The sequence below is a fragment of the Macaca fascicularis genome, chromosome 20 (genome assembly GCF_037993035.2).
Source record: "Macaca fascicularis isolate 582-1 chromosome 20, T2T-MFA8v1.1".
NCBI lineage: Eukaryota > Metazoa > Chordata > Mammalia > Primates > Cercopithecidae > Macaca > Macaca fascicularis.
Genome location: NC_088394.1, coordinates 81,362,211 through 81,382,923, shown reverse-complemented (window position 1 = coordinate 81,382,923; position 20,713 = coordinate 81,362,211). Strand labels below are relative to the sequence as shown.

The 20,713-nt window shown below is 55.6% G+C and overlaps 1 protein-coding gene across 18 annotated transcripts in view; it reads right to left on the bottom strand.

Moving 5' to 3' along the window:
• GSE1 (Gse1 coiled-coil protein) overlaps positions 1 to 20,713 on the bottom strand; it is a 511,516-nt gene that overhangs the window by 193,995 nt on the left and 296,808 nt on the right. For 3 of the 18 annotated variants that reach the window (XM_065537748.2, XM_065537753.2, XM_074027709.1), the window contains exon 3: positions 1,984 to 20,691. The exons of 14 other annotated variants lie outside the window; for them this stretch is intronic. The gene's annotated coding sequence lies outside the window, so the exon portion shown is untranslated. The remainder of the gene's footprint in view (positions 1 to 1,983; positions 20,692 to 20,713) is intronic. One more of the 18 variants, XM_065537749.2, reaches the window with a different exon arrangement.

Genomic DNA, 20,713 nt, shown 5'->3' with positions numbered 1-20,713 from the left:
CACCCCAGCGGCAAGCACGGAGCCTGCTGCTAGGTTTACACGGGGATGGGCTCCCTCTCTCAAAGTCAATTAATTAAGCAAACGCTTTTGCCAGCATGTTCTCAGGTGTGCGGCCAGGAGGCCCGTCCGTCTCAGCCCGCCGCCTCGGGGACACTTGATCCCACAGGACCTGCCAAGTGGGCGGGGACAGTGGCCGGGGCCTGGGCATTGCCTGGTGGAAGAGAAGGGACCAGAAAGAACTGTTCACAGGCTTCATGGAGCGCTTGCTGTGTGCCGGGCTGGGCTGGGCCACGGGCACTGGACAGGCTCTCAAAACCCTCTTGGTCAGCCCCTTAGCACCCCAGTGTACAGGTGGGGAAACTGAGGCACAGAGTGGGTGAGGGACTTGCCCAAGGTTGAAGGTCACAGAGAAGGGGACTCAACTCCACGCACTCCCCTCTGCCCCATTTCTGTTCTCGCTCTCCCACAATCCACCCAGGCAGGGAACAGCGGCAGTGACAGCTGAGGCTTCCTCCTCTGAAAGCTCGGGACAGAGAGCCTCGCTTTTTCAGGTTTTGGAATATTTGCATGTATTAATACGCAGTGAGATATCTTGGGGATGGGACCCAAGTCTAAACAGGAAACTCATGTATGCTTCATATACACCTGATCCACATAGCCAGAGGTAACTTACACAATACTTTGAATAATTTATACACGAAATAAAGTTCATGTGAAGTCCTTATGTGTGGAATTTTCTAGATGTAGTGTCGCATTGCCACTCAGAGAGTTTGGTATTTTGTTGTTTTTTTTGAGATGGAGTCTTGCTCTGTTGCCCAGGCTAGAGTGCAATGGCGCGATCTTGGCTCACTGCAACCTCTGCCTCCTGGGTTCAAGCGATTCTCCTGCCTCAGCCTCCCAAGGAGCTGAGATTACAGGCGCCCGCCACCACGCCTGGCTAATTTTTGTATTTTTAGTAGGGACAGGGTTTCACCATGTTTGTCAGGCTGGTCTCGAACTCCTGACCTCAGGTGATCTGTCCACCTCGGCCTCCCAAAGTGCTGGGATTACAGGCGTGAGCCCCTGTGCTCACCTGAGTTTTGTATTTTGGAACACCTTGAATGTTGGATTTTCGGACGGGGGTGCCCGATCTGTACACACAAGCAAAACGTACACTTCGAAACAGAGGCTGGCAAACAGAGGCTGGCACTGAAGACAGATGTCCCATCCACGTCACTCACGTCGGTTTTCATATCAAGCCCCCAGGTAAGGACTATCGTTACCAGGATTTTATGGGGGGCGCGGGGATCTGAGTCACGCGGAGGCCGAGGGACTCATTCCAGGTTGCGCGAGTTGTCAGAGATGGGCTGGGGGTTTGAATCCAGACCGCCTGACCTGATCCCTGCTCTGGAGCCAAGTAGAGCCTTTCTAATCCCCTTGCAGGGCAGCTCAAGGCACCCACGCCCTCCTCCAGGAAGCACACAAGTACACGCTCTCACCTGGCAGGACTGGGCACACACCCGAGCACCCCCAGCATCAGCGACTCCCAGCATGTTCTGGAGGGTCCCGGAGCTGGACCCTCACCCACAGTCTCCCATCGCCCGCGGCTCTTCTCCAGCCGACAGCACCGGGCACTGGAGACACTGAGCATTGTGCCAAGGCCTCCCTCCTACAGCCTATGAGCCCCGAACAAACAGGACAAGGTGGATCGTCCACAACAGCAGCTCCCTTTACAGGCGGGGACATGAAATCCAAAGGCCGAATGACTGAGGCCAGATGGGCTGTCTGCAAGGGGCACAGTCCGGGTGAGGGCTTTGGCCACCCTGCCCCCAGGGCCTCAAGGAGCAGGCCAGCATGGTCCGTAGGCGGCTGAGAATGTGGATGCCGGGTGGAAGGCTGCTCCACACCCCCATTCTGCCACCTCTACACTGTGTGACCTTTTGGGCACATCACAAGTAACATCTCCGGGTCCCAAAACGTGGTCTCACAGGACCATCTTCTCACCTTTTCCACGCTTCTCGCCACATCTCCCAAAGTGCCGGGCCCTGGGCAGAGTCCTCCTAAATGTACTTGCTCTGGTGGCAGAATTAGTGACACCCAAGGTCAAAAGAGCTGCTGGGCCCTGTGTCCACCTGCTCGTCTCAGCTCCTGGAAACTGACCACGCCAAGCACTTCCAGAAAACATCAATTGCCGAAACCTTGGCGCGCACACACAGGACAGAAGATTCCAGTCAAACAAAAGCATCTCAATCAACTCCCCACCTGGAAGGAAGAGGAGCCACCCACGAAGAACTAACTTCAATTCCTGGGCAAGGTTCCTCTTATGTGGATTGCCCTTTTCTCCCTACCACCTCCTTCTAGAAAACTCCTATCCACCCCTCAAAACCCTTCCTAAGCATCAAGCTCCTCTGTCCCCACCCAGAGTTAACCACTGCCTCTTCCCCTCTGAGCCTGGTACAAGCCTCTCCCATGAAAAAAACTGGCTGTGCTACGCACTTTACGTGGTTTATCTCAGGAAATTTTTCAAAAAAAGGAGATGTCTTTTATCTCCATTTTACAGAGAAAGAAACTGAGGCGCAGAGTGGCTGCACCATGTGCCGAGGCTGGGTGTAAACCTGGGAAGTCTGGCTCGGACCTCAGCTGCTCGGGGAAGGACCGGGTGGGGAGACGAGTGAGGTGTGGCTGTCCCAGGAAGAGCAGGTATCAGGGCAGGCTGGGAAAAACACCAAAAGTGAGGCGGGAGGCCGAGCGGCCCAGAGAGGGAGCAAGGGCAGATTAAAAAATAAAACTGAAATCAGAGCAAAGGCAGCACACGCTGTCCCGGGAGGGGGTGGCAGACCTGCGGTTTTGCACGCGCTGCTCCCTGGGGGCCCTGCCGGCGCTTGCTCAGTGTGGAGCCCAGCTGCTTCGGAGTATTATTTCAGGAGTGCAGGGAGGTGAGCAGAGGTCTCTGGGCCTCAGGTCGAAACTTCAGGAAGGGGGCACTGGGATGTCAGGCAGAAAAATCAGACGGTGGGGATGGGGGGCCTGGACCTGACCGACAGTGCCGGCCACCCAATCTGGCCCCACATCTTCCCAGGGGCCTTGGCCACCCCTGCCACCTGCCGCACCTGCTGGGAAGGTGACACCAGGGTGGGTTGTCCCTGCTCTGTCTCCCAGGAGGGCAATCGGACACCAAGCAGAGGAACAGGTTCGATGGGCCGTGTGATTTGCTCTCAGTGGCCGGGGAAGGCGGGGGCCCCACTGGGCCTCCCAGGACAAAGAACGGGTGTCCCTTCAGCAGCTGCAGTCACAGGAGCGTTGAGGCTCAAGAGAGCTCCGAAACAGGGTGGAGTGGCGGTGGCGGCAGAGCTCCCCAGGGACCCGGGAGCAGGCAGAGGCGGGTGGAGGCTCACAAAGGCCCCACATGCGCCCCCTGCCACACGGCCAGGAAGCAAGCGAGATGCAGAAGACGTGGACCAGAAAAACTCCCAGTCCCGCCCGGCCCAGTAGGGCCCTGGGATTTCCCTCCATCCCCCTCCAAACATCTGCTTCTCATGCAAGCGGAACAATGTCAGGCCCATGCTGTAGATTCAGGAGTCAAACTGCCTGAGTCCTACTCCTGGCTGGGACCCTTGAGGCCCATGACCCTGGCTCCTCACTCCACCTCTCCGTGCCTCGGTTTTATCATCTATTAAACGGGAACAGGACGCTCAGGATGATGTTAGTTTAGTGATTTCAACCAAGTGCTGGGGACCAGCCGGGAACATGGGCAATGGCAGAGAAGTATCACCCGCCCTGCATCGTGGCCACTGTGTGGCCTCAAGCACCCCAGGGCCTCTCTGAGCTTTGCGTCCTCCGATCTGGAATCTGAACCCCGGGCATGGAGAGCTTTGAGGAGGAAACAAACCCTGATACTGCAGAACGATAAGCCATTGGGCCTGGGCCTCAGTTTCCCCACTCTGTACTGGGAATGACGGCAGCCCCACTGCAGAGCTGCTTGGGCTTCTGTGAAGGGTTCAGGCTGGCACCTGGCACACAGTGACACTCAGAAAATGTTCACTCCACACGGCAATGTGACGTCCCCAGCCAGCCCCTTGCAGCACCAACAGGAGGTTTCCTGCACAGAGAAGGGATGGTGAGCTAAAAACCTCCACACTCAGTGAATCAAAAACATAACATCCACACACAAACTCATGCAAGCCAGGCGCAGTGGCTCACGCCTGTAATCCCAGCACTTTGGGAGGCAAAGGCAGGCAGATCACCTGAGGTCAGGAGTTTGAGACCAGCCTGGTCAACATGGAGAAACCCCATCTCTACTAAAAATACAAAAATTGGCCAAGCATGGTGGCTCACACCTGTAACCCTGGCACGTTGGGAGGCTGAGATGGGCAGATTACCTGAGGTCAGGAGTTTTGAGACCAGCCTGGCCAACATGGGGAAACCCCATCTCTACTAAAAACACAAAAAATAAATGAGCCGGGCATGGTGGCGCATGGTTGTCATTCCAACTACTTGGGAGGCTGAGGCAGGATAATCGTTTGAACCTGGGAGGTAGAGGTTGCAGTTGAGCTGAGATGGTGCCACTGCACTCCAGCCTGGGCAACAGAGCCAGACTCCATCTCAAAAAAAGGTGAGGGGGAAGAGGGGGAAGAAAGAAAGAAAGAAAAAAACACCTCATGCAAGAACGTTCATGCCAGTGCCATTCTCCATACCCAAATGGTAGGACTAGCCCACATGGCCCCCAGCTGAAGAATGGACACACTGGTCTCTCCATGCCATGGATTTTTTTTTTTTTTTTTTTTTTGAGACAGTCTCGCTCTGTCACCCAGGCTGCAGTGCAGTGGCGCGATCTCAGCTCACTGCAACCTCTGCCTTCCAGGCTCAGGCGATTCTCCTGCTTCAGCCTCCCGAGTAGCTGAGATTACAGGTGCCCACCACCACACCTGGCTACTTTTTGTATTTTGTATTTTTGTATTTTTGCATTTTAAAGCCCTAGGAGCCCTTCCTCTGTGTGCTGCCCACCTAGGAGGGTGCCCCCCAGCCACAGGCAAACATGCCCAGAGCCACCTGGGTCTACCCAGCACCCCTTATCTTATCGTGAATTCTGCGAGCCCCTCTGGCCTCCTGGGCTCTCAGGGGTCACTTTCCAGGTGCAGAAGAAGGTCTTAGGGTTTTTTTTTTTTTGAGATGGAGTCTCACTCTGTCACCAGTGATCTCCGCTCACTGAAACCTCCAGCTCCCGGGTTCAAGCAATTCTCCTGCCTCAGCCTCCCGAGTAACTGGGATTACAGGCACCCACCACCATGCCTGGCTAATTTTTTGTATTTTTAGTAGAGACAGGGTTTCACCATGTTGGCCAGGCTGGTCTTGAACTCCTGGTCTCAAGCGATCTGCCTGCCTTGGCCTCCCAAGGTGCTGAGATAACAGGCGTGAGCAACCACACCGGGCCCCATGCCATGGAATACTCCTCAGCCACAGGAAGGCAGGAAGTACTGACACACGCTGCTGCATGGACAAACTGTGAAGATGCAATGTTTGGCGGAAGAAGCTGGACACAAAAGGTCACACAGTATGGGTGTCCATTTCTGTGAAATGATCAGAACAGGGAAATCCACAGACAGAAAGCAGATGAGTGGACATCTGAGGCTGGGGCAGAGAAATGGGAGCGGGGAGTGACCGCTAATGGGGAGGGGGATTCTTTCTGGGGTGACGAGAACGTTCTGAAATGAGGTCATGGTGACTCAACACCATGGGCCTGTACACTTGAAAAGGGTGAACTGCGAGATATGAGAAATTCATCTCAATAAAACTGTTTGAAAAAACAAAACCCTAGGCCGGGCGTGGTGGTTCACGCTTGTAATCCCAGCACTTTTGGAGGCCGAGGTGGGCGGATCCCAAGGTCAGGGGTTCGAGACCAGCCTGGCCAGCATAGAGAAACCCCATCTCCACTAAAAATACAAAAAATTAGCCGGGCATGGTGGCGGGTGCCTGTAATCCCAGTTACTTGGGAGGCTGAGGCAGGAGAATTGCTTGAACCTGGGAGCTGGAGGTTTCAGTGAGCGGAGATCACCCATTGCCTGAGTGACAAAGTGAGACCCTATCTCAAAAAAAAAAAAAAAACCCTAAGACCTTCTTCTGCACCTGGAAAGTGACCCCCGAGAGCCCAGGAGGCCAGAGGGGCTCGCAGCATTCACGATAAGATAAGGGGTGCCGGGTAGACCCAGGTGGCTGTGGGCATGTGTGCCTGTGGCTGGGGGCACCCTCCTAGGTGGGTAGCACACAGAGGAAGGGCTCCTAGGGCTTTAATTTTGGCTAAAGAGTGAGGATGTACATTAAACAAAACGCATATTTGGAGTCTTCATTGAGCAGCTCCTGTATACATGTTTAGGGCATGGGGGACAGGCTGTAGAGCCAAAACCCACCCAGTCCCCGATGGGTCAGCTCCAACTCAGCAAGAAGTTGCACAGGAATCAAGAACCACATATACATCCCAGCACTCTGGGAGGCCAAGGCAGGCAGATCACTCGACCAGCCTGGTCAACATGGTGAAACCCCATTTCTACTACAAATACAAAAATTAACCAGGTGGTGAATACCTGTAATCTCAGCTACTAGGGAGGCTGAGGCAGGTTCAATCACTTGAACCTGGAAGGTGGAGGTTGCAGTGAGCCAAGATCGCACCACTGCCCTCCAGGCTGGTCAACAAAGCAAGACCCCAGCTCAAAAAAAAAAAAAAAAGAACCACATACGATACCAGGCATGGTAGCTCACACCTATAGCCTCAACTCTTTGGAAGGCCAAGGTGAGAGGATCACTTGAGCCCAGGAGTTCAAGGCCAGCTGGGGCAACACGGTGAAACCCCGTCTCTACTAAAAAAAAAAAAAAAAAAAAAAAAAATTATCAGGCGTGGTAGTGCACACTTGTAGTCCCAGCTACTGGGGAGGCTGTAGTGGGAAGATCGACTGAGCTGTGATCATGCCACTAAACTCCAGCCTGGATGACAGAGTGACTCTGTCTCAAAAATAAATAAATAAAAGAATCACATAAACACACTGGGTCAGCCAGTGGGAACAGCATGTGCAAAGGCCACAAGGTAGATGGAATATAACGAACCAAGAATGGCTGGTGACCCAGGGAACAGAAGGCACGGGCAGCAACTGCCATGAAGCCATGATACATGGAATTTAAAGTAGAACGTCCATTCCGGGATTGCTGGCTGCCTGCCTTTTTTTTTTTTTTTTTTTTTTTGAGACGGAGTCTTGCTCTGTTGCCCAGGCTGGAGTGCAGTGGCCGGATCTCAGCTCACTGCAAGCTCCGCCTCCCGGGTTTACGCCATTCTCCTGCCTCAGCCTCCCGAGTAGCTGGGACTACAGGCGCCCGCCACCTCGCCCGGCTAGATTTTTGTATTTTTTAGTAGAGACGGGGTTTCACCGTGTTAGCCAGGATGGTCTCGATCTCCTGACCTCGTGATCCGCCCGTCTCGGCCTCCCAAAGTGCTGGGATTACAGGCTTGAGCCACCGCGCCCGGCCGGCTGCCTGCCTTATTTGGGATTGTCCTATGCATGTGTAGGGGGGGATTAGAAGACACCCAGAAACCTCACCATCCCTGAATGTCACCCCAGACTCGGCAGGTACCCCCGAGTTGCCACAGGAATTCTCATCGGATTCCACTGAGCACCATCCCAGGTCTCCGGGAGCCCATCGTGTTCTTAGAAGCCTGCAAGCCTCAACAAAAGGTGAGGCACGGTGGCTCATGCCTGTAATCCCAGTACTCTGGGAGGCTGAGGGAGGAGGAGCTCAGCAGTTTGAGACCAGCCTAGGCAACATGGCGAAATCCCACCTCTACGAAAAATTTTAAAAATTAGCTGGTGGCATGCAACTGTAGTCCCAGCTCCTACGGAGGCTGAGGTGGGAGAACCATCTTAGCCTGGGAGGCGGCAGTTGCAGTGAGCCAAGATTGTGCCACTGCACTCCAGCTTGGGTAACAGAGAGAGACCACGTCTCAATAATAATAACAATAAAGAAGTGGCCAGTGCGATGTCTCACACCTGTAATCCTAGCGCTTACGGAGGCTGAGGCGGAAGGATCACTTGAGCCCAGGAGTTTGAGACCAACCTGGGCAACATAGTGAAACCCATCTCTAGTATTTAAAAAAAGAAAGAAAGAGGCCGGGCGCGGTGGCTCAAGCCTATAATCCCAGCACTTTGGGAGGCCAAGACGGGCGGATCACGAGGTCAGGAGATCGAGACCATCCTGGCTAACACGGTGAAACCCCGTCTCTACTAAAAAATACAAAAAACTAGCCGGGCGAGGTGGCGGGCGCCTGTAGTCCCAGCTACTCGGGAGGCTGAGGCAGGAGAATGGCGTAAACCCGGGGGGCGGAGCTTGCAGTGAGCTGAGATCCGGCCACTGCACTCCAGCCTGGGCGACAGCGCGAGACTCCATCTCAAAAAAAAAAAAAAAAAAAAAAAGAAAGAAAGAAAGAAAAAAGAAAAACAATTAGAAGAAACATTCCCCCACAGCTCCTGCCTCCTCTTTCTTCCCGGTACAAGCAAGATGTTCCAGTTCCCTCTGGAGAGGGCCCCTGGCCTGGGAAATTTCAGGCCTCGACCCCTGGACAGAGGCCCTGTCACTAGATTTACAAGGCCCAGAATTGCCCGGGCCCTTCAGACAGAACTGAGGCGTGCCACAAATAATCCAGCTTCTGAAGGCCGGAGCCAGCATTGTGATAAATCATCACTCCTTAGCACAATTACAGGCTCCAGGCAGCAGACCGTCTCCACCTCGGCATGGCCAGGCGGGAGGGATAACCTGCCCTCGCCTGCTTCAGGACACCAGGTGCCTCCACAGGACAAACACGGTCCGCCTGCCCGCATCCTGCCCCAGCCTTTGGGCCATGGGCTGGTGATGTCCCATCCCACCCAGGTGCAGGCAGCCCCGAGGGGCCCCCAGCACTGATAGCAGATTCAGCAACGCACTTGTCTGTACTTGCACTGCTCTGCAAACCGTCCCTCCCCTGCTGCCCCTGGTTTTCAGGAGATGGGTGGGGTCTGGGCTGGTGGCGGCAGGGAGAAGGAGAAGGAAAGGATACAGAAAAGTTGGGGCCTTGTCTGGAAGGGGCAGGAAGAGAAGGGGGCCGTCGGGGACCGCCCATCAGAGCAGGGTCAATTAATCCATCGAGGAGTGTTATTACAAGGCACAATTTATCGTGCCTGGGCCACATGAGTGGTGGCACAGAGGACATGGGGTCGCCCCAACTGCATCAGGAGATAAACTGGAGATGTCTGGAGAACAGAGCAGAGATTACAGTGAAATTCAGACGCCAAGGTCCCGGCCGCGAATCTGTCAGCACCACGGGGTCTGTCCAATAAGTTAGAGACGATAAGGATTGAAGGATGAAGTATGAAAAGCAACGTTCATTTCAGAAACTGGCACAAGGGCTTCATGGCATCTTTATTCCCCAGGCTCCCTCTTCCAGGGGTCCTGGAGGCTCAGTTTCCAGGCAGAGAGGAGCTTGTCGGGGAGGAGAAGGTGGTTGGGGGGGAGAGGGAGGAGGGCAAGGGGCACAGGGGAAGAGGAAACAAAAGGAAAGGAGGGGGAAGAGGAAAGAGAGAGCGGGTGGGAAGAGCGAGGGGGACTAGGGGAGGACAGAGGGTGATGGGGACACAGCCCAGGGACGCACTTTCCCCAAGGCTGGGTCAGGCTATCAGAATAGGCGCTCAGGTTTAATTGTGGGAAGTGCTGCAGAGAGGGGAATGAAATGTCACTCCCTGCCGGGGCTGGCATGGCCCCTCTGGCATCCCCGCTGCCCGAGGTCCTCCACCCGCCTCCCTCTGTGCACCTCCAGCTGTACTCCCCCAGCTCCCAGGAACAGCAGCTGCCAACGTGGCAGGATGGGCAGGATGGGCAGGAGGGCGGGGCAGGCTGTTTGGGAGAAACACAAGACAATCAGAAGCCCATCGGAGCACGGGCTGGCAGGGTGGAGGCTGCACTGAGATGCCGGCTCTCCCTGCATGGACAGCCCAAACCTCTGGCCCTCTTCTCTGTCCCAGGTCCCTGGCCTGACCTGGCCCAGCACCTCTCATCTGGACTGGCGCAGGAGCCAGCTCACTGGTGTCCCTGCTTCCGCCTCAGTCCTCACGCCTCATCCTCCACATGGCAGCAGAGGACCCACTGGAAGATTCGTCAGCTCACGTTTCTCCTCTGTTGGGAGCCTCCCTATGTCACACTCTGCCCCGCCCGGCCCCGCCGTGCTGGTTTCGGGCCTTCGGCCCCCAGCGTTGGAGCTCTCTCCTAGGCATTAGACCGGCTCCAGCTCTGTTTTTTGGAGCTGGTCATGCTAGTGCCTGGAGAGTGCTCCACACAGATGCTCCCCCGCAGCGCCCTGCTCCCCACCAGACTTCTCAGAGAGGTCTCCGCTGTCCTCCTGTAGTGCTGAATGGTGATCCCCCACAAAAGACAGGACCACGATCTGCACTTGGAACCTGTGCGTGTGACTTATTTGGAAAAACGCTCCTTGCAGATGTGGTTAAGTGAGGGCTCTTGCAATGAGGTGGTCCTGGATTATCTGGGTAGGCCCTAAATCCCACGATGTGTGTCCTTATAAGAAGAGGGGACAAAGAGCAAGGGCAACATGAAGACAGAGCAGGGAGATGTGACCACAAGCCAAGGACTGTGGCAGCCAGGGGGAGCCGGCAGAGGCAGGAAGGGTCTTCTCTGGGAGCCCCGGAGGGAGCCTGGCCCTGCCAGATTTCACACTTCCAGCCTCCTGAACCGGGAGAGAACAAACAGCTGTGGTTTTAAGCTCCTCAGTCTGTGATGCTTTGATCTGGCAGCCCCAGAACTCTGACCACCACTCTAAATCCTGCAGCCTGCCCACTCCTCCACCAGCTCCCGGCCCTAGCCCTGCCCTAACTTGGTTTCCGCAGCACTTTGCACCTTTCAACTCATCACTTTTACTGTTTATTGCCTGAAACAAGCTCCCCAGGCCGGGGACCTGTATCTTTTACTCGATGCGGTCTCAGTGGCCAGGACAGTAAATGGTGCAGTCAGTGACCAGCAAATAGGCCGTGGAACGAAGGACAGTTTCTGCATGGCCCTCCCACTGCCTGCTGATCTCCATTCAAATGTCCTCCCTCGAGAGGCCTCCCCTGTGCCCTGCTCCTGGCACCTTGGTGCCGAGCGCACCTCCCGTGCTAGAACTCCTCAGCCTTCCTCGCCTGTGCTGACGTGGAGAGAAGCCCAGTGGGCTTGGGCCGAAAGCCCTCTGCAGACACACAGAGCAAGCCTCAGTTGGAGGAGCCACAGCATGGCAGGGGCTGCAGGGAGCCCAGGAGAGGCTGCAGCCCCCACCCCTTACCCCCACTGCTCTCCAGCACCCTGCTCCCTACCAGAGGTGCCAAAGTCATGTCGCTTGGATCCATGTAATGGTGACAGCTTCCCGGACCTTGTTCTTTGCCTTTAGGCCATTTAAAGTCATTTCCCGGTGGCAGAAGCAGACAGAGCTGCAGAGAGCAGCAGGGTCAGACTGAGCAAGGCCTTGGGCTCCAACAGGGGGAGGCCAGACTGGACCCTGAGCCACTGTTGAGCTTGGGGCTGTGCCGGGCTGGGCTATGCCTCCCAAAATGCATGGCCACCCCATAACATGGCCTTATTTGTAAACAGAGCCTTTGCAGATATAATTAGGTAAGACGAGGCCACACGGGAATAAGGTGGGCCTTAAGTCCAATGAGCTGTCCTTCTGAGAAGGAAATCTGGACACAGAATAGCACATAAAGACAGACACTCAGAGAGAAGGCCACGGGAGGAGGAGGCAGGGACCACGGCAACGTGGCCAGAAGCCAAGGAGCACCCGGAACTACCAGAGGCTGGAAGAGGCAGGAAGGACCCTCCCCCAGGGCCTCCGGAGGGAGCACAGCCCTGCGCACACCTTGATTTCAGACTCCTGGTCTGTAGAGCTATCAGATAATACATTCCTACGGTTTTAGGCTACCCAGTTTATGGTCGTTGATTATGGCAGCCCCAGGAAACATACACATACCTTGAACAAGGATTTCTCAACAGGGGCATTTTGCATGGTCTGAGATCCCCCAGGAGACACTTGGCGATGTTTGGGCAGGTGTCTAGTTGTCACACTGGGACAACCAGTATTACTGGCATCTCGTGGGCAGAGGACAAGGTCAATCTACAAAGCACAGGACAGCTCCCAGGACAAGGAAGTATCTGGCCCCAAACCTCAACGGTGTTGCAGTGCCTGAAGGTGTAAACACTCATCAGATTTCTCCCATGAGGGGCCACCACAGGCTCCAGCCACAAGTGGTCACTTAACAAATGTGGGCTTAGCCAGGTACGATGGTGTGTGTCTGCAGTCTCAGCTGCTCAGGAGGCTGAGGCAGGAAGGTCACTGGGGCCCCAGGAGTTAAAGGCTGCAGTGAGCTAGGATCACACCGCTGCACTCCACCCTGGGCAACACAGCGAGATCACCAAAAAAAGTAAATTAAGAAATAAATGGGGCCGGGCGCGGTGGCTCAAGCCTGTAATCCCAGCACTTTGGGAGGCCAAGACGGGCGGATCACGAGGTCAGGAGATTGAGACCATCCTGGCTAACACGGTGAAACCCCGTCTCTACTAAAAAATACAAAAAACTAGCTGGGCGAGGTGGCAGGTGCCTGTAATCCCAGCTACTCGGGAGGCTGAGGCGGGAGAATAGCGTAAACCCGGGAGGCGGAGCTTGCAGTGAGCTGAGATCCGCCACCGCACTCCAGCCTGGGTGACAGAGCGAGACTCTGTCTCAAAAAAAAGAAATAAATGGGCTGGGTGCAGTGGCTCACGTCTGTAATCCTTGCACGTTGGTAGGGCGGATTGCTTAAGCCCAAGAGTTCAAGACCAGTCTGGCCAACATAGTGAGACCCTGGGTCTACAAAAAACACACAAAAAATTAGCTGGGCGTGGTGGCGTGCCTGTAGTCTCAGCTACTCTGGGAAGCTGAGGTGGGAGGATCACCTGAGACACGGAAGTGGAGGCTGCAGTGAACTATGGTCTCACCACTGTACTCCAGTCTGGGTGATGGAGTGAAATCTTGTCTCAACAAGTAATAAAGAAAATTAAATAAATGTGGGCTGAAAGGCCTATGAGCCTGGCCTACGGTACCATGCAACCAACACTACGATCTTCAGCTTAAACTGTGACTAAATGAGGCTGGAGCTACGAAATCCTCAAAAGAGATAAGGTAGCCTTGGGACCGGCAGATCCCTGCCACCCGCTATCCCTGGAGCTGGGGACCTGCCCCCACCAGAAATGCTGAGAGCCCAGCCTCTTCTTCAGGTCAGCAGGGACTTCGTGTCTCTGGGCAGGGGTTGGGTTGAGAGCGCCCAGGGCAGATGGGGGAGGACTGAGCCATGCACATTCGATGTGGCTGGGCTCAAGGACATGCCACGGAGGCGTCCATGGAGGGAATGCCTGAAGGCTCCTGCTCTGGGGTGGCAGCAGGAACCCCCAGCGCCCCCCTCCCCACCAGCACCAAGCTTCAGTGGGCCACGTGTCTGCCAGATGGCAACGCGCTATGTGTCAGGAGATAATCACTATTAAAAATTCACTGGGTTTTATTTTATCTTTGTATTTTTTTCAGATTCTGTTTGGGCTCTCTGCTTCCTCCTAAAGAAGCTACCAAACCGCCACGGTTACACTGTTTTAATCGCCGCTCATTAAAAGAAACACTGACTGGGTCACAGCGTTTCTCCACCCCAGCAGCTGTGGGGGTAAGGGAAGTGGGCAGGGGGCGGGAGGCTGGCTCTCCGGGGCAGCCCAATGGCTGCCAGCCCGCCTGCTCACCCCTGTGGAAGAGCCCTGCAAGGTGCAGCCCCTTCCCGGGGCACCCAGACAACCCTCCCAGACCCCGAACTCCCTTGAGGCACAGAGCAATCGCATTGCAACCTGGGAAGGAATCTGGCCCTGTCAGGTGCAGGCTACCAGGGAGATCAGTTCAGCACCCCAACAAGGGGCACCCGAGAAACCACACATGGGGCATCCCAGGTGCAGTGGCCGGACAGGAAGGGGACCCCAAGTGGCCATGTCACTCGGGAAAGAGACACGGATCCCAGCTCTGCACCCGGGGCCTCGGGCAAGCCCTGACTTCTCCAGGCCTGAGCCCTAGTTCTGCCCAGTGGTGTGCTGAGCTTAGTCTGGCTGCGGCTGGAGGGTCACCGAGGGGCGCCAAGCCCCACAGAGGCACTCCAAGTCAGTGGGAAGACCCCCCCGGCTGGCCCCAGGCGCCCTCTCACTTCAACCAAGGATTCAGGCACCTCCTTGTTCCAGCAAGTTCTGGGTGCCGTGGGCACAGCCTGAACAGCCCAGCTGGCTCGAGCTGCCGACTTTCTAGAGGGGTAGGAGGTGAGAAAAAGCGGAACACGGATGGGGGCTCCCGCACCCTGGAGCCTTGCCCTCACCCTCAGAGTGAGCACATCCCAGGGACGGGCCTCTGGGCAGAGGAGGGGGTGGCATCTCAGGCCTGGGGTGAGCAGGAGCAGCCCTCCATACCCATGGTTGCCACTGCGGGGAATCACAGTGAGGACGGGGGTCCTGGGGCACCCCATGCTTGGTTGGGGACTCTGATGGGCCGAGGGCCCTGGCTCCCCCTCCCACCTTGCCTTGCACTTTTGGTGTCCCTAATCCTCTGTGGTTAGGTGACCTGCTTGGGCAACTGCTGGGAAAAAGGCTGGATTTTTGCAAGGTGCATTTCAGACTGGAAAATGACCTTCCTCCAGTCAGCCCGGATGATTTCTCCCACCTGAACTGGGAACCAGAGAGGGAAGTGACTTCCTAGCCTCAGGGAGCAGCAGCATCCAGGTCCCCAAAGCTATGCCCCACAGTACTGGGGGCCTCAGAGTCCATAAGGAATGTTAGACAGAATTTTTAACCATTGCACATTTTTAAAACATGTAAGGTAGGGAAAAGGTGATGCCTGTGTCCTAGCGTTGCCTTAACAAATGGCCACAAACTGGCTGACTAAAAACAAAGAAATGCCTTCCCTCACAGTCCCAGCGGCCAGATGTCCAACCCCACTCCTGGAAGAGGCTCTTCAGGTGGATCCTTCCTGCCCCTGCCAGCATCTGGTGGGCACCCTGGCTTGTGGTCCCACCACTCCCATCTCTGCCTCCATCTTCACGTGGCCGCCCCTGTGTCTGTGTTTTCTCCTCTTCTGTCTCTCATAAGGGTCCCTGTCACTGAATTTCGGGCCCACTTTTTTTTTTTTTTTTTTTTTAAGACAGAGTTTTGCTCTTGTGCAGGCTGGAGTGCAATGGCACAATCTCGGCTCACTGCAACCTCCACCTCCCAGGTTCAAGCGATTCTCCTGCCTCAGCCTCCTGAGTAGCTGGGATTACAGGCCCCTGCTACCACACCCAGCTAACTTTTTGTATTTTTAGTAGAGATGGGAGTTTGCCACATTGGCCAGGCTGGTCTTGAACTCCTGACCTCAGGTGATCCACCTGCCTCAGCCTCCCAAACTGCTGGGATTACAGGCGTGAGTCACCATGCCCAGCCACGGGCCCACTTTAATACAGGATGATTTTAGCTCAAGAGGCTTAACTAATTACACCTGTAAAGAAACTATTTCCAAATAAAGTCACATTCTGAGGTTCCTGGTGGACGTGAATTTTCGGGGTGGCCCTATTCAACCCAGTGTCGATGGTCGACACCCCCAGCACACTAAGATGAGCTATTCTTCTTCCAGCTCATACTCTTAGACATCAGTAGACGGGGAAAGGCAGCCACTCTTGCCAACATCTGTTCTGTGTGGCTCCAGGCGGGGAGGGGAGGGACATGACCCTCCGGCCCTCAAAGCTCTCCAAGATGACGTTTCTGGGTGGCACAGGCACAGAAGGGCCCTACGAGGGCTGGGTGTGGTGTCTCACACCCGTAATCCCAGCACTTTGGGAGGTCAAGGGGGTGGATCACATGAGGTCAGGAGTTCAAGACCAGCCTGGCCAACATGGGGGTGAAACCCTGTCTCCGCTAAGAATACGAAAGTTAGCTGGGCATGGTGGCACATACCTGTAATGTCAGCTACTCAGGAGGCTGAGGCAGGAGAATCACTTGAACCCAGGAGGTGGAGGTTGCAGTGAACCAAGATTGCATCACTGCACTCCAGCCAGGGTGACAGAGTGAGACCCCATCTCAGAAAAAAAAAAAAAAAAAAAAGGAAAGGGCCCCACAAGAAGCTGGTCCAGCCCTTCAAGGAGTTAGGGAGGCTGAGGCCCTGAGCGTTTCGTACCTTGCCCATGGTTCTGGAATATTCCCTATTCCTCTAGGGCTGTCCCACCCTCTTGTGGTTCAGGGAACCCCAAGCACAGAAATACCTGAGACCCAACAGGTGGGAGTCAATCTCCCACCAGGACCTCCAGCAAGGCTTTCGAGGTGGGCCGTGGCTCTTGGGAGGAGGCCAGGGGGTCACTCCAGGGACAGAGTGAGGGGTGGGCAGAGAAGGAGCCCTCACTGGCATGAGAGAAGGTGAGTCTGCAACCCCGACGCCTCCCGCGCCCCATTCTCTTCTGTCCCTCTGTGTAGCTTTTGATGCAGACGATGTCTCAGGTCCCAGCTCGGAGATGTGCCGACATTCACTAACTACTCCCTATGTTGTAAGCGTGCCTTACACAAATCAACCGTCAACTCCAACACCCCCAGCAGGTATGTGGCGGTCCTGAAAAACGTCCACAAATTCTTTGACGCTCTTCCCATCTGGAGGGGGTATCTCCGTACCTTCCCCTTGAACCTGGGCAGTTTTGGAGGCTGCCTCCGTAGAAGTGATGCTGCGTGACCCCTGTGGCTGGGTCAGGGAAGGTCACACAGCTTCTGCTGGCCTCTCTTGGGACACTGGCTCTGGGAGCCAAGTAAGATGCCCAGCTAAAGCCACCACGTTGAGAGACGGGGGGATGAGACCAATCCAGCATTCTCACCCCACCCATTTGAGCCTTCCCAGCCCAAACAGCAGGCACAAGTACAGAATCGGCAAGATGCCCCCAACCCAGCCCCCGTCTAATACAACAACATGAGACCCCAGGCGAGAGCTGCTAGCTGCACCCCCAGATTCACGAGCAAACAAAATTTTTGTTCTTGTTTTATGCCAATGTCTTGGGGTAGTTTGTTACGTAGCAATAGCTGACTAGAACAAGCCAGAGATGAGGAAACTGAGGCACAGACAGGTCAAGTGTCTTGCACACAGCCCGTAAGAGGCAGCAGCAGGATGCGAACCCAGGCTGGCTGGCTCCGGACGCTCCTTACTGTTAGCCGGGCAAGGGTGAAGACGCAGGTGCCCACACCATCCAGCAGGGGTCTGCATACTCACCCGGCTGCTGGAGGCCAGGGCCCAGGCCATCTACTGCCCACCCTGCCCCACTTCCTGCCTGGCCTCTTCCTTTTTGTTTATTTTTAAGACAGAGTCGCCCAGGCTGGAGTGCAGTGGCACTATCTCAGCTCACTACAACCTCCGCCTCTGGGGTTCAGGTGATTCTCCTGCCTCACCCTCTCAAGTAGCTGGGATTATAGGCGCCTGCCACCACGCCTGGCTAATTTTTGTATTTTCAGTAGAGATGAGGCTTCGCCATGTTGGCCAGGCTGGTCTCAAACTCCTGACCTCAAGCGATCTGCCTGCCCTGGCCTCCCAAAGTGCTGGGATTATAGGTATGAGCCACTGCGCCCAGCCATCTTCCTCCCTTTCTATATATTTAATTCGCAAACCTGGAAACACTCTGCATACTTTCCTCACTGGAGGACAAAAGCACAAATGATACCACTGTCATTGCCACCTGCAGTGAGTCTTCGAGAATGCCAAAGGCGTGGCCACCTGACCCTATCTATAAGGCACCCAAATGCCATCCTCACCTCCCAGGGCTGCTAACTCCTCAGGACCCATGAGCTCAGCTGCCAGTGTGTGCCAGCAGGGCCCCTCTGAGGCCATGGAATCTCAGGGGCAGAGCCTGGCCTGGGTCCACGGTCGCTGGCAGCCATGGCAGGGGTTCCCAGGGTTCACACAGCCCTGCCCGCTCCCCAGGGGGTCCTGGGGCCACTCCTGCTTGGGGAGTAATCACATCACCACACCTGCGTGGAAGCTGCTCCATAGCCCTGAATTTCAAAGCACAATGAGAGCAACTCCCGGCTACCAGAGCCTGGGCCCTGGCAGAGCAGGTCAGCTGGCAGGCAGCCGGGTTACCATGACCTGGCTTTGAGGATGATCCACCCCGTGTCCTTTCAACACTGACCACGTGGTTCCACCCAAAGTGCCCGTGTTCTCACATTCCCACAGCTGGCTGCTGTCACTGAGATGTGAACCTGCCCTCTGGGCCCCAAAGGAAAAGCTAAGCTCTTAGGCTGGGTCCACACCCCTGCCAATGAGCTCATCCACCCACGGGACTTGGAAACAATTTTAAGGCATCCCAAAGTACAGACAGACTTCGGATGTGACTCCACTAATCATTAGAACAAAGTGCTCACTGAATAGCTGGGAAGTGGAGCCACTCATTGGTCTGGCAGGAAAAATGGTTACTGTCTATTCATCTGACAAACATTTATTGGGCACCTACTACATACTCAGCAGCTTGGAAGATTCTGAGATGAGAATGTAAAGGATCTTCCCTTGAGGAACATCTGTCTGATAGGGAGAGAAAATAGGTACAAATGTATAAATTCCACTGAGAAGAACAACAACATAGACCATAAGGAGGCAGGAGAGATGACTTATGGCTGGGTGGAATCTGGAAGGCTTCTTGGAGGAGGTGGCATTTAAGCTAGGCCTTGATGTATGGGGAGATGGTAGGGAAAAGCAGGAAGGAACTTTCAGGTGGAAGAAAAAATAGCAGCTGACATTTATGACACTGACAGTATGCAGTCATTAACTGGACTGATGCACTTACCCTTAGCAGGGCAGTCCTGCCATCCCCATGGAACGAATGGGAGAATGTGGCACAGAGAGGTGAGGTCACTTGCCCCAAGTCACACAGCAGTAATGAAGGAGAACCCAGATGGGAGCCCAGGTCTGGCGCTCTTCATGGATCTATTACATGCTTCCTTTACACCCCAGGCACCAAGCAGAGATGGGAAGGGCCAGGGCATGGCACAGAAGCAGCATGAGATTAGGCTGACAGGAGAGCTGGGGAGGCAGGAGCTCCAGGTGGGCAGGGGGGCAGCCAATGGAGGAGCCCAGGATTCCCACCCAACTGCTGCATGCTGCCGGGAACCTGGGGCCGTCCCAGACTCCCGGATATCAGAGTGACCGGATCTTTCTGGCGCTGAAGGAAGAGACGCCAGTGGCCACAGATGGCTGGCTGGGAGCGTGCCCCTGAGTGGGACTGTCCAGGCTCCCATGAGCCTCTCCCCTCCGCACCTCACTAGCTGTGTGACCCTGAAAAACGAGCATGCTGTTTCCTCACCTGCAAAAGTGAGAGGGCATGAAGCCAGTGCCCTCCCCCAGACGCTGCCATGAGGACTGAGGTGTGACCACAGGTAAAGGACATAGGGAGGGCCCATTCTATCCGTAAGGGGCCCCTACCAGCCCCTGCGGGCAGTCAACCCAGCACTTAACACAGGCCTCTCCAGCCGCCATGCTCCTCCCGGCCCCACTAGCTGGGCTATAGAAACAAAGTGAGGGCCCTTCCAGCTCCAGGCAGGTAGCCTCTGTACCTGGACAGGGGAGTCGGTGTGGCAGAGGGGGAGCAGCAAAGAATCCAACCACCACACCCTGCAGGCCAGGTACACCCTCCGCCTGGGAGATGGTGGCGCATTCCCGAGGCTTCGTGAGTACCCTGTGCAACCCGCATGACCATCACCCCTGGGGGAAAACAGAGACTCCCAGACACCGCATGACCGGGCCAAGGTCACACAGCTGGCGAGGGGCCGTCTAGGGGCTGTCGAGGCCCTCCTCCACCAGCCGGGCACCCAGAGGAACGGCGATCAGAGAAAGCCAGGCAGAGGGGAGCAGGGATCAAACACCCAAATAAGAAGAGAGTTTTGCAGGTCCACTTAGCTTCAAGGAAAAAAGCCTCCCCTTTTCTCTAAGTGGCTGCCCCCCACCCCGGCCCCCCAGGAGAGCGCTGGAAACCGCCTAAGCCGACATCTGATGGACAGGGATTTGTTTTAAGCTCTTTCTACCCACTGGACTATAATCATCAACCGTTCGCGACCTCTCCACAAATGACTCTTTCTCCCCCTGAGTTTTCAAAAGGCAAAAAGCTTTAAAAGCTGCAGTTCAAACAGGCAGAGAGGTGCACACAGAGAGAGGAGGGGTGGGCGGGCAGGCGAGGCAGCCAGGAGGGGCCAGGCATGGGGGATGGCGTCGACCCCCTGCTGCTCGCCTGGCTCACCTGGAAGAAAAGGCCCGCAGGTGAGGTGCCTGAAGGTCAGGATGGGAAGGAGCAGTCCTGAGACCAGCATCCCCGCCCATTCTCTGTCACTGGAGCCACCCCGAAGGGATCTTGGTAGCCAGGGTTGCTGTTCATTGAAGGCTTCTCTCCGTCTCTCACCCCGGCCACCTCTCAGCCCGAGGACCTCAGTGGCCCACCGCCAGCTTTACTGCCCTCAGCTTGCGCCACTGCCCCGGGCCTCAGAGTCTCGCTCACCCTCTCTCTGATGGGACTCATGGCGCCACCCACCCTCAGCGGGCTCTGTGACTCTTACCCTCTCGCTGCCTAACTGCGCCAGTGATACAAGGCCTTCATGCCAGGAGTTCTCCTCCCCAGGGAGCTGATGGGGCAAGGGAGGTGAT